The 13,534-nt window shown below is 41.0% G+C and overlaps 1 protein-coding gene across 1 annotated transcript in view; it reads left to right on the forward strand.

Annotated features, from left to right (window-relative positions):
- The first annotated feature begins 5,774 nt into the window (after positions 1-5,774).
- Positions 5,775-13,534, forward strand: part of UNC13D (unc-13 homolog D) — a 54,099-nt gene continuing 46,339 nt past the window's right edge. Inside the window, exons 1-2 of the mRNA XM_026667475.2 lie at positions 5,775-5,899; positions 9,657-9,717. The gene's annotated coding sequence lies outside the window, so the exon portion shown is untranslated. The remainder of the gene's footprint in view (positions 5,900-9,656; positions 9,718-13,534) is intronic.

A 13,534-nucleotide genomic window follows, 5' to 3' on the forward strand; every position in this document is an offset into this window, starting at 1 on the left:
CTTTAGATGTTTCCACAAGTTTTATTTACACACATACAGCATGCACATGTCTCCTCCCTACTAATAATCTCAGAAGGATTTTTATTGGTGTAATGTTGCCTGTGTTCCAGCCTCATCGCATTTTGCCCAACCCTTTACAGTAAAACAAGTCAATAAAGATCTACCGCTGTCAACTTCCCCTGCTTAAGAGGGAAAGGCACTTGATGCAAAACCAAGGTGAGTTTGTCTTTTCCTTTCTTTCTATCACCATTAACAAGCTATATGATGCCTCAGACTTTAAGCAGGGAGATCGTCCCTATAAAGAGCAGGTGAGGTGAAAAGCTTGAAAGAAAGCAGAGCTTGTGTGGACAGGCTGCTTGGGTGAAACAGCTAGAGAAGGGCGGGATGCGTTTCAGTTTTACAAGCAAAGGGAAGATTACTTAACCTAGCTGGTCAGATTAAAAAAGTATGTGCCATAAGTTTCCACAAAAATGCTAGTGCTTGAGGGGGGAAAAACCCAGCATCATGCCAACCTCTCTAGAAAAATAAGTTTATATATGTTTTAGTCCTCTTCAAAGGTACCTCAAAATGTACTTTTAGAAGGAAGTTGCTTCAGCATAACAAATGGTAGAATGCTATAGACACATTGCACAACGTATTTCTTGTCAAATAACACATGGCATTAATATTTCCTTAAGAAAAATTGATTATTATGTTTTAATGGGCTTTTTTCTTTAGGAAAATGTTCCTGGACTTCCCTTTATTTCCTGTGGCTTGAATAAGGACAAAAATGTTTAACACACATTATGTGATAAAATCAGTGCACCTACAATATTGAGGCATAGTTCGCAGAGTATGCTAAGCCGTAAAGTGGCAAATTACATTTGCCTTAGTTGGTCATTTATATACATGCAGCCTATGTTTATTATTAGCTACCTAATAATTGTTTTGTGAATGTTTACAATTAGTAATTGACCTCTTTCTTGTTATCTTTCATTTCTCTTTGATATCATTGATGTGTAAAATTCACCTCCACCAAGGCTACACCTATATTACTAAAAATTAATAAGTAGCATTAGTATTATAAATACCAGGAATACTAAATTATTATATTTAATTCTAACGCAGGATAAATTTTCCTTGGTAGACTGGGGTCCATGAAAGTTTACAGATTAATCCAAATGTTGGATTCTGTGGAAATCTGTCTATAAACTTCACAGACCTGGCTTATATAACACATTAAACCTTAATGTAGTTTGTTTTCTGTTTTTGACCTTAAAGTTAGTGAAATAATCAAATTACTGGTACTTAGTCATCATCTAGAAGTCCATAATCTGAGAGTGACCGGTTACAATCAGTATTTTCCTTTTAAGTCATATAGCAGGGAGGGAAATTAGTTGACAAAATTGAATATCTTACCATGCTATATGATGCATCTTAGGTTACGGTTATAATCTTGCAGAGATACGATATATCCAGAGGTTATGGTAAGCTTGGATACCAGCTTAACTTTCTATTAAGAAGTTCTACATTTTTAGTTGGTTCATGATTAGATCAGATTTCAACAGAAGAGATTTTTATTGTGGTGTGAACAACTTCAAATTACAAGCCTCTCTCCACCATGTAACTGCTAATGGTACAGAACCTCTTTCTGGAAAAATACTGATAATCAGAGAGCTGTCCTTGCCCCCTACAGCCTCGTAAAACTATTTTTTTCCTGTGAATAATGGAGCTCCAAGCACCTTTTACAGTTACACATTCTCAATTTCATTGAGTTTTTCATGTGATCTGAGATAACTGTGAAAACATAAAACTTCTTTGGGCTTGCTGTTTTTGGATTTTGAGAATAGTAATTCTAATATAGACGTTTGCTATCCACCAAGAAAAAAACATGTATGCGTTTCTCTGCTTTTAGCAACTGCTTAATCTTTGTTCATAGCAAGGAGGTAACTGGTATAACCTGTGAATATCTACTGTTGAGCAGCTGTTAGAAGCACAAAGATCAGATCCTTCTGGATATATTAAAGTAGATGAATTTACCTGAAATTATTTACTCTGACTGGCAGTGGCTTTCCAGAGGGTGTTTTTCCCCAGAAATGGAAAGCACCAGAAATTTGGGTAAAGAGTCATCTAAATGCAGTTTAATCAAAAGTTTCACAATTAAACATATGGATTTCCCCCGGTTGTTCTTTAAATAAGGACTTCTTTAATATATTTTCAACATTTTCATCTGGAAAAATCCTGACCGAATTTTGAGTAAGAATGGAATGATTCATGTGACCCTGACTTGAACAGTAATATTTTATTTCAGCAGAGCTACCATATTTGCATTTTATATTTTGGTAAATCTTTGTTGCCATCTAGCACCCACCTAGATTTTTGCCACCAAGATATATTAGCCCTAATTTTAGATTTACCAGTCCTCAAAGCAGGACCAGACAGAAGCAAGAAAAAGACTGAAATTTTTGAAAGAAAGAAAGAAAATTGGAAATAGGCATGTTTGTTGGAATTATGGATTTGGAGCTGATCATATTGTTCTTTATTGTTGCAGACCTTTAAAAATCATTTTCATGTAGTTTTGGTCCTCCAGAGTCACTATGGAAAGATAAGTGGCCATACAAATTGAATGAATGAATACTGTGCATTCTGGATCCGTAGGCCAGTATACATTAGATTTGATTAGCAAATCTCACCGCAATTTTGGTTACTGGTTATTATCGGGTGTTTGGGATGCATGCTGTGGGCATTGTACGACTGAATGGGACGGCTTGATGTTCTGACTCAAACCTTGTTCCACAGGGAACAAACACGAAACAGAGGTAACAGCAAAGCCTTTTAATGATTCTTTACACATTCTGTTCCTTCACGGTTAAAAGCTGTTTCAAACTAATTGTCTCTGATTAGAACGAGCCTTGCCAAGATTGTGCAAGGCTGCCAAGAACACTAGGTAAAGTTACTAAGCAATATTTCAAACACACAGAGTCTCCAAACACCAACCAAGATATTCTGAACGTCCACAAGGCTTGAGTGCAAAAACTTCTTTGCTTCCTGCAAAGAACTCCAGTTTCTCAGCTGGCTTTTATCTCTTAAGAGAGGGGCCATTACCTTGTAGCCTTACTCCCGAGTCACCTGTGCTGCTGTAGCTGCTCTTTCCTTCGAGCTGCCCTGTGAGCACAAGCACTGGGCACAGGCTCTTCATCACTGCTGCCAGCCTCCACAATCTCCAAAGGCAGCATTCCACTCCCTGATGGTCCTGGCCCCATCCCTGCATCACACGCAGGCCCCTCATCCGAGTCCTCGCTCTCTGAGACCTCAGCCATCCTCACCTGCTGCTGGCAAACCACAACACTTGTTCATTTATCACAGGGTTGTCAATCCGGACATAATCTCTACATGGATAAGTCAACTGGGGCACCCCTCAGGTTGAGGGGTACAGTTCTAGAGAGTTTCCCGTTTGCTTTCATAAAACAGGGAAGCTTCCTCCTTGAAAAGCAGGTACGAGCTGCATCGGCCTCTACCTGGGAAATATGTTTTTGGTGTAAACAGTACAGGCCCAATAAAATTAAGCATCCTTTGGCAACAGGACAAGCTGTTATTTGCTTGGGTTTGGTCACATGAATGTAGCTGTCTGTGCTTGCTTTTTGCAAACTCTTACTTTGAATTTGGAGGTATGATAGAATAGAATAGAATAGAATAGAATAGAATAGAATAGAATAGAATAGAATAGAATAGAATAGAATGTTTTATTGGCCAAGTGTGATTGGATACACAAGGAATTTATCAAATGCTCTAAGTATACATAAAAGAAAAGATACATTTGTCAAGAGTCAAGAATCATAAGGTACAACACTTAATAATAGTCATAGGGTACAATAAACAATCAAATCATACTAGGAAACAGTCAATAAGTAAGTAAGGATACCAGCGACAAAGTTACAGTCATACAGTCACAAGTGGGAGGGGATGGGTGATAAGGAGTGATGAGAAGATTAATAGTAATAGTAGTACAGACTTTGTAAATAGTTTGACAGTTTTTGAGGGAATTATTTGTTTAGCAGAGTGATGGCATTCAGGAAAAAACTGTCCTTGTGTTTAGTTGTTCTGGTGTGCAATGCTCTATAGGATCGTTTTGAGGGAAGGAGTTGAAACAGTTTATGTCCAGGATGTGAGGAGTCTGTAAATATTTTCACAGCCCTCTTTTTGACTCGTGCAGTTTGCAGGTCCTTGATTGAAGGCAGGTTGGTAGTAATTGTTTTTTCTGCAGTCCTAATTATCCTCTGAAGTCTGTGTCTGTCCTGTTGGGTTGCAGAACCAAACCAGACAGTTATAGAGGTGCAGATGACAGACCGAATAATTCCTCTGTAGAACTGTATCAGCAGCTCCTTGGGCAGTTTAAGCTTTCTGAGTTGGCGCAGAAAGAACATTCTTTGTTGTGTTTTTTTGATGATGTTTTTGATGTTAGGTGTCCATTTTAGTCTTGTAATATAATAGAACCCAGAAATTTGAAGGTCTCTACTGTTCAGAGGTGGTATTCAGCAAGTTCTGACCAGTTCTGGAGAACAGATAGCGGAAATTTTGAGTAGTTCGGAGAACTGGTGGTAACCTTCCCCCAGGAGTGGGGGAGGCCCCCCCCCCCCCCCCCCCCCCCCCCCCGGGCCGCCCCCCCCCCCCCCCCGCCCCCCCCCGCCCCGCCCCCCGCCCCCCCCCCCCCCGGCGGCCCCGGCCCCCCCGGCCCCCCGGGGCCCCCCCCCGGGGCCCCCCCCGCCCCCCCCCCCCCCCCGCCCCCCCCCCCCCCCCCCCCCCCCCCGGGGGCCCCCGGGGCCCCCCCCCGGGCCCCCCCCCGGCCCCCGCCCCCCCCCCCCCCCCGGCGCCCCGGCCCCCCCCGGGGCCCCGGGCCGCCCCCGCCCGCCCCCCCCCCCCCCCCCCCCCCCCCCCCCCCCCCGGCCCCCCCCCCCCCCCCCCCCCCCCCCCCCCCCCGCCCCCCCCCCCCCCCCCCCCCCTAATGGGAGCACCAAAACAGGTCTGCAGTATCCTTTCCCTGCCACACCCACCAAGCCATGCCATGCCCACAGAACCGGTAGTAAAAAAAATTGAATCCCATCACTGCTACTGTTGATACTGTGTTGTCTAGTATTGTAAGAGGTGGTAGTATGGGAGGGTTCCTTCTAAAGTCTACCAGCATTTCTATGGTTTTGAGTGTGTTCAGTTCCAGATTGTTCCGGTTACACCACGAGGCAAGTTGTATAACCTCCAGTCTGTATGCAGATTCATCGTTGTCTCGAATGAGACCAATCACTGTTGTGTCATCTGCAAACTTCAGTATTTTAACAGATGGATCATTTGAGATGCAGTCATTGGAATATAGGGAGAAGAGAAGTGGAGATAGCACGCAGCCTTGGCCGGGGGTGCTGTGCTGCTTGTACAGGTATCAGATGTGATTCTGCCTAGCTTCACCTGCTGTTTCCTGTCTGTTAGGAATTGTAACTTCCTTCTCCCCCAAAAAATAAAGTTAGAAAGTGTGCCAGGCAGCTACCTTAAATTGATATTTTAACTTTTTCTTTCCTTTCTCTTTTGTTAGGATTCAAAAGGAGACCAAATGACTGCCATTTGATTTGCATTAGTTCATTTCTTGGCTGCTAGCAGCAAACAGAAATTGAACAGGATCATAATCGGTGGGCTGCTGGCAAAATCCAAAGGCAAACTTCCTGACAAGAAAGATGACTAGCTGTCTGTTTTATAATAATCAACTGATAACAAAATAAGCAACTGATGTATGTTTCCGCTCTCCACAGGATGGGATTATATGATCCTTAGCAAGCTGCCTACCAGTCCTAGCAGTCCTACGTGGCTGTGTTGAATGCGTTGGAGAGGCTGTTGCTGTTTGCAGAAATGCTTGGATTGATCCCTGCAATCTTTTTAGGTAAGCATCAACTAACTGGATAATAGGAGAGGATTGTTTTTGTGGGGACCTTTTACAATAGCTCAACTTATTTGGGTATTTATAGACAGATGGAGGAATGCCTGGAAAGAGGGGAGAAAAATGTTTTCCTCGGTGAGCTAATCATGGTCAGAGCTACTTTTTATGGCACAGAATTAAGATCAGGTCTAAGGTGATGTTTAATTAAAATCTAGGTGATGCATAGAACAGGGGTGGGCAACTATGGCCCTTTTATGAATAGCATGGCTTGCTCAGGAATTCTGGGAGTTGAAGTCCATAATTCATAAAAGGGCCATAGTTGCCCACCCCTGCATTAGAACCACATACATACCTTGCATGTATCACCTGAGGGAAAGAGAATCAGGGAGCTTATCACGGACCAATCACTTTCACATAGTAGCAAATACAGCGGTAACAAGTTAAACCTGTTGACCGATGTGGTCTGAGAAAATGTGCATTCCTAGAGTGTTTGCTTTAGGGTCCCTCTAGAGAAGAACAACAAATACAGAACAGTCAGTTTCAGAAGGAGAAGATGGGCAGGGAAGGGACTGAACAGAGCAAGCCTTTTTTCCCTGGGTTTGACAGTCCCCTGGCTTTCCAGAAGTCAGAGTACAAACCAATCTGCTGTAGTCACATGCAGTTTAGCATCTGTGTGGCTTTTCTGGTCCCCATGCAGATAGATTTTGGTCACAGTGGTAGCTGAAAGCAAGTCTTGTTTGTTGGAGCAAGAGCCTATGTTTTGGAAGACATATGGTCTTCAAGAATTGGAGGAACTGAATCCTTAAGGACGGGCGGGATTCAAATTTTTCTGTGGGCATGGCTTAGTTGGTGGGCGTGGCTTGGTGGTCATGTGACTGGGTGGACGTGGCTTGGTGGTCATGTTATTGGCTGGGCGTGGACAACTCAATATCACTCACATCGAGGCACACATCTCCTTGCCTGGCCTCTCATGATTGTGGGGATGCTGCAACAGTCATAAGTGTGAAAAAGGGTCATAAGTCACTTTTTTCAGTGCCGTTGTAACTTTGAATGGTCACTCCACACAAGCAAAGTACCAGAAAAGGAGGGGGGGAAAACTCCAGAGAAGTTCCTGAGACAGGAAGTCTAGTCCTGGCAAGAATGTAATAAGGGTTAACAGAGAGGCAGTTTCTGTAAGCAACACCAGAATGTTTCCTTTCTGCCTTCCTTACAGGATTAGGCCAGTAATTTCTTCTAACAACCGGTTCTCCAAACTGCTTAGAATGTTAACAACCGGTTCAAGCAAATAGGTCCGAACTGGTAGAATCCTACCCCTGGTTAAGGATTAGGTGCAAGAGCAAATTAAAGGGAGGCCAAATATTCAGTTATATATGGAAAAAGTCCTACAAGATTGTTCTGCAAGATTGGTAGCAACTAAAATCCAATTGCCATCAGTTCTGACACACTACACATTAACTGCAGTTTGGTGTTACAGACTACTTAGCCAAGAAAATGAGTAGTACTAAGTGATATCTTATAGGCATGATTTGTGTGTGTGTGATCTTTTAAACTGATCTTGACTCCTGGTGACTACATGGAGAAGTCCCTGCAGCTTTCTTCACAACAGAAGTGGTTTGCCCTCACTTCCTTCCTAGGGCTGAGAGAGTGTGTGTGAGTGGCCCAAGGTCACCTTGCTGGCTTTGTGCCCAAGGCTCAGAGTCTTGCAGTTTCTACTCAGTGCCTTTAACTGCTACACCAATCTGTCTCTCTATAGATAGGTAAGAGTACAATGTCTAAAGAAAAAACCACAAGCCTTCACATTATGGGCCTTTTGAGAGAAGATTCAGGGGACATTTTCCTATCACTCTTCCTAGTTTCTCATCTGCAAGAGAGGTCTATCCAGATGATGTTTTGGGAAGCTATTGCTCTGATTTTCTGTTCTGTTCTGTGCAAATGGGCAGGATGAATAACAGTACTATGTTGTGAAAGCATAGAATTTCTAAGTAAGCAAGGAATGAATTAGCTCAGCTTTCTGTCTCAATCATACTTCCTAATATTATTTTCTCTTTTCCTCTTTTTTTGGGGAAGTCAATGTAATGTTTTAAATCGGCCTAGAAATCATACATTGTGATTTGTAGAAACTAGAAGTTTGAAACCTGCCAATGGATTGTTTACATATTTCCAAGATACTTCTATCAATCCCATTTTTGCACTCCTGTGTTTGTCTTCGGCAAGCCTTGTTCTCAGTGATTTTGGCAATTTGACATTAATATCTTTAATGGGCAAATAACAGATGGACAACAGTGTTTTCCTGAGGCTCAAAAAAGAAGGTAGAACATATTTCTTTGCTAGACGTTTTTTTTACCCAATGTTCCTTGCAAGCTGGACAATGCAGTTTTACTTTAGCTAAAACTTAGCATAGAAATAGTGCCTCCAGTTTTCTCAGCTCAAACCTCCAAATTGGTCCTCTTTACACCAAATTAAGTGTTCAGACAGGATCAATCCTTCCCCCAATCTTTGAAAGACACCAGTTGGCTCCTGCATACCCATTAAAGAAGAAATAGAAATTGGCTTTTCTCAAAGAAGAAATTTAATTTAATTGTTTAATTTAAATACTAATATACATCAGATCCATGAGCCTGAAACAGGGCCCATGAGTTATAGGTAACAAATACTATACTGAGAAAAAAAAACCCAAGCTTACTTATTTTCATCTTCACAGACACTTTAGCATTTTCCTGCATTTTAACATGATAGTATTTTATTATAGCATTGTATTTTTGTGCTGTTAAATCATGTTGCCATAACTTAGTAGAATAGTCCCCCAACTATATAACTAGCAGCTGTTAGCTTGGTTTAATGCTATTATTAGTGATCTGCAAACTGAACTTTACACACACACACACACACACACACACACACAAATGGGCTATGTAAATAAGCTTGGGAGACAGAAGAGCAGCAACCTGAGCAATGGTTTGACAACCTATCTCAGCCCACAGAAGGAATGGGGATGGAGAAAGCATCTCAAGGGCCCTTCCTTAATTCTCTGAAAACTAAAGGCAAGAGAGGAGAGAAGTACTTTCAAATGTGCATGATTCTGTTCCCGTGGCCTTATTATAAAGGTAGTGTTAGAATACTTTTAGTTTCCTGTCTAGATTACATTGAAGGGCTGATTGACATCCAGACACAGCAATTAAAACAATTGGTTAGCTATTATAAATATGTTTATTGGATAAATATGCTAAATGTTGTTTTATTCATTTTTTTGCACCTTCTCTAAGTCATAATTCCTTCAAATGGAAAGAATTTTAAGCAAATTTCCAACTCTTAAAAGTAGTGGATTCACCTGGGCCTCTATAATTGCAGAGAACATCCACCATAAAGATGACTAATAATATCTTAATCAACCCAATTCATTTCAAAATTAGACATACTCTGAATTTATACACTGTTTGGTTTTATGATAATAAATAATGTGGCTTTCAGGAGATTGGGTATTGCTCCCTTTGAAGATGTAGTGAAGCAGTGCTAAATCTTTTGGTTTCTTATAAATGGCTTTTCTTCAACATATGCTGTTTATTGTGAAATGAGGTGATTTTGGTTTCTACACAGCTAAATTTTTCCTTGAGTATCTATCATTGACATTTGCGTAATTATCACATTTAACTTAACCACCCCCACACCAGCCCTATAGCTTGGGCTAAAAAGAAGTGAATCATTTTGAAAAATTTCCCATGGATGACTGAGAATATACAAAGCTAAATTCTTCTATTTCTAGGTAACTATTTTTAGAAGAATCTAAGGAACTTCAGATCTGCAGGACGATCAACCCAAGAGAGGTAGGCCAAGTTTTATTTTGTAAACCCCACAAGTTTGTTTGTTTTTCAGGCTCTTGTGAATATAAAAGAGAATTCCTCTTAAAAAGTTGTATATAAGAGGTTTCAAAATCTATTCAGGGTGTTATAACAATAATTATACCAGCAAGGAAATATTATTAATGGACTGGTAGAATTATAAAAAAAAATGTTTAAGCTCATGGCTCCGTCAGGTAGATCTGAGGCTTTTCAGCAGCAGATTGGTAAATTTAGGAAGGGCACCACAATACCCATATTCAATTGTCTTTAATGAAATTTAAACCTATTTACATATTTTTGCTAATCTTGCACCTGAGCAGGAATCTGCCCTGAGCAATGATTAATAAAATATTGTAGGTCTTATATAGTAACTACAGTATAACAAATTTATATGCAGGAAATGCATGATGGAGATGAGCAAAACCCAGCAACTACCAGTAACTACAGATAGTCCTAGATTTATGACAATTAAGCCCAAAATTTCTGTTGCTAAACAAGACACTTGCTAAATGAGTTTTGCCCCATTTTAGGACCTTTCTTGCCACAGTTGTTAAGTGAACCACTGCAGTTCTTAAATTAGTAACTTGATTATTAAATGAATCTGGCTTCCCCATTGACTTTGCTTGTGAGAAGGTCACAAAAAGTTGACCACATGACGCCATGCAACCATCATAAATATGAGTCAGTTGCCAAGTGCCTAACATTTGATCATTTAATCAGGAGGATACTGCAACGGTTGTACATATGAAAAATGGTCATGTCAGTTTTTTCAGTGCCCTTGTAATGGTTGCTAAACAAACTGTTGTAAGCCGAGGACAATCTGTACATCCTATTAAGGAGGAGAGAGAGCATGCGTTCTGTAATTATGTGTACCTGGGGGGAAAAAAGAAGGAATTGACTTGAGATTGGCACTCTTTTAGACAAAAAGCAGGCAAAGTGACAAAATGGGAGGCACAGAGGAAATCTTTAGCTCTCCACATCACACTGTCCCCTTGTGGTCAGTAAGTCATGTAGTGCTAAAGCGTCATCAGATTCCTCCCTCCAATCAGTGCAGTGCAATACAGTGAGGGTGTATGACAGTGGTCTCAACATATCTACAGGAAAGACAGGTTTAGGCCTAATCTTCACCCCTAGGCAGAGAAATCGGAATGAGTGAGCAGTCTTTGGCAGCTGAATGCCTTTTATTCACTTTTGTTGCGTTCTTTGGTCAGTGGGGCACTTGAGTGAGAACACAGAAGCTACAAGAGCCAAGGGGTTGCAGTGACGCCTCAGCTGGTAGTAGAAAAAGTGTTGACTTGTAACATGGTCTTTGCCTAGACAAACTAGCACCAGATGTTAATGTTTAATATTAACATGCGGGTCCAAAAGACACCATATTGCAAAGGCTATGTGTAGAAATGCACACTAGAACTATTGACGTCAGAGACAGAGGGATCCAAAGAAGCTAGAGGACACTAATCCATTCTCCAGATGTTAAAGACAGAGAAGGCTTTTCATAAGGGAGGTTGTGCCACACGTTTCAGAGAAATGGCGCTCAGATATCCTGACTGGAAGTATATGAAAGAGATTAACTGCTTCCAAACAAGCACACAAATAAATTCTGTTTGTATATAGAAGGTTGTAAGAATTGGTATCAAAATTACTCTGGGTACCTGATGGTTGGCCACTGATTGTTTAGAAATCTGAGCATAATGAGGCTGAAGATCTATGTACCTACTGCCATTGATTTCCCCCCCAAAAGGAATCAGGCATCTGAAATAAAACCACTGGATGACAAGCAGTGGATGCAAAGAATGTTTTGCCTCTTTTACCAACATGATGTAGCCCTGATCCTGGGCACATACTTGCCAGATTAAAACGATGTTCTCCAACTGTGCTCTAACCAATGTTTCTGATGTTTCATGTCCTAGAGCAGTGGCTGTTAAATTGGAATAATTTGGGCAGATCCTGGGACAATGAAGCAATTGCTTGTTTATGGGTCAAAGACCCAGTTTAGGATTGCTGCTGCTGAATTGTTCAATAACCAAATCTGTTTTTTTGTATATGTGTGTACAAAATAATAATGTCAAATAATGACATTATTTGAGATTGGGAAAATAGATTATTGGATCAAACAATTTAATAACTGTGATCCTAGAAAAGCCTCAGAAAATCATCAACACCCTTTCCCCAAAAGTGCCCCAAAACTGGCCAGTGGCAAACCAGATTCTTGGTGGATATGCCTGTCAGATTGTGTGGGGGGGACGGGACCTCAAGAACCTGGTTAAAATCATCTGGATCCAGAACTCCAGCCCTGGTGGAGATCAGGCATGATAATCACTCACATTTGGACCATGAAATGCTCTGGCCCTGACAAAGGGATGGTGACAGTACTCTCATATTCAGATCATACAGCAACTAGTCTAAAATGAAAATAGGGTCTAATCTCTGTGTATCAGATCAGTGATTATCTAGATAGGCTCATGGTTGTCATGGAGACCATAAACGTCTGGACTCTACTAAACTGAATCTCCAATGTATGGAAGTTGAAGTCATTCAAAACCACCAGACGGGAACTTGACCACCAACCCAGGGACCAGATGCGGGAATGGTCTGTCAATAATCCTTATAACCACATACACCATCTAGAGATGAACTGAAGAACATATTACCCTTACAGAGATACATTACCCCCTTGTTGTAATATACTGGCACATGAATAAAGTATTTTTAATATGGTTTCATCCCAGGAGAAATAAAACATCGTATAAGGCTGCTCTCATGCAAAGATCTAAATTTCACCAGCCCATTTTAATTTTGCCAATTGCATACTGCCTCAATAACACATTCCTGTAGATTTTTATTGCTATTTCTTGTAAAGGTCCCATGAGAGCTACAGAGATATAGATCATTATGAGAAAGGAGGAAATAAAAAGGGAAACAAAGAAATTCCTTTGCCCTGTATGATCAAGAGTCAAGACCATCAAAGCATTAATGTTTAAAAGAAAAGCTGATGCTATATTCCAAGGGTCTTCAAACCTGGCAAGTTTAAGACTTGTGGACTTCAACTTCCAGAATTCCTGCAGGAGGAATTCTGGGAGTTGAAGTCCACAGGTCTTAAAGCTGTCAAGTTTGAAGATCCCTGCTATATTCTAATCTTCTTTGAAGGGAAAGAATTTGTAAATTGGATATTTGAAACAATAGTAATTATGGGGCCAAGATGGCAACAACTAGAATTTCCAAATGCAATGCTTTGTATTAGCAACTTAAAGCACTGCATTTAAAGCAAAAGCCTAATAGGTAGTTGCCTCATACCAAGCAAGGCAGTTCCAGTTTGTTCTGGCTCAAGTCTCTATAACTAGAAGGAAGAGCCCTCTGGGGTTACAGGGCCCTTTTCAGTTCCTGCCTCATGTTTCCTACATTTCTAGAGAATGAGTTGATTCTTAACAAAGATCTTGTTAAATCTACAATTCTATGGGTGGTGGTTATTTTCTTCTTCTCTCTCTGCTCTTTGACATCCCATCATGAATATGGAATCTTAAGTGCCACATTGTAAAATTCATAGGAGAGGAAATGGAGGTAGCTCACCTGCCAAAGAGAGGATGGTCATAGAGCTGAGATGCCCAAGCAGGACATGTTTATTCACCTGTCATTTGTAGATGGCTTGATGTTATGTTGTGGTAGATGATGCCAATGTGCACACTCCACCAAATACTTAGCTTTAATTATCTGGCCCAAGGCCTCCAGTCAGCTGACTTTCCAGATTTGCATGAACATCTTCTCTTTTCCCCCAAATCCTCTTTATTATTATGGCCCAGAGTCC

The sequence above is a fragment of the Notechis scutatus genome, chromosome 2 (genome assembly GCF_049901735.1).
Source record: "Notechis scutatus isolate UNSWTSFEM ecotype Mainland chromosome 2, rNotScu1.2, whole genome shotgun sequence".
NCBI lineage: Eukaryota > Metazoa > Chordata > Lepidosauria > Squamata > Elapidae > Notechis > Notechis scutatus.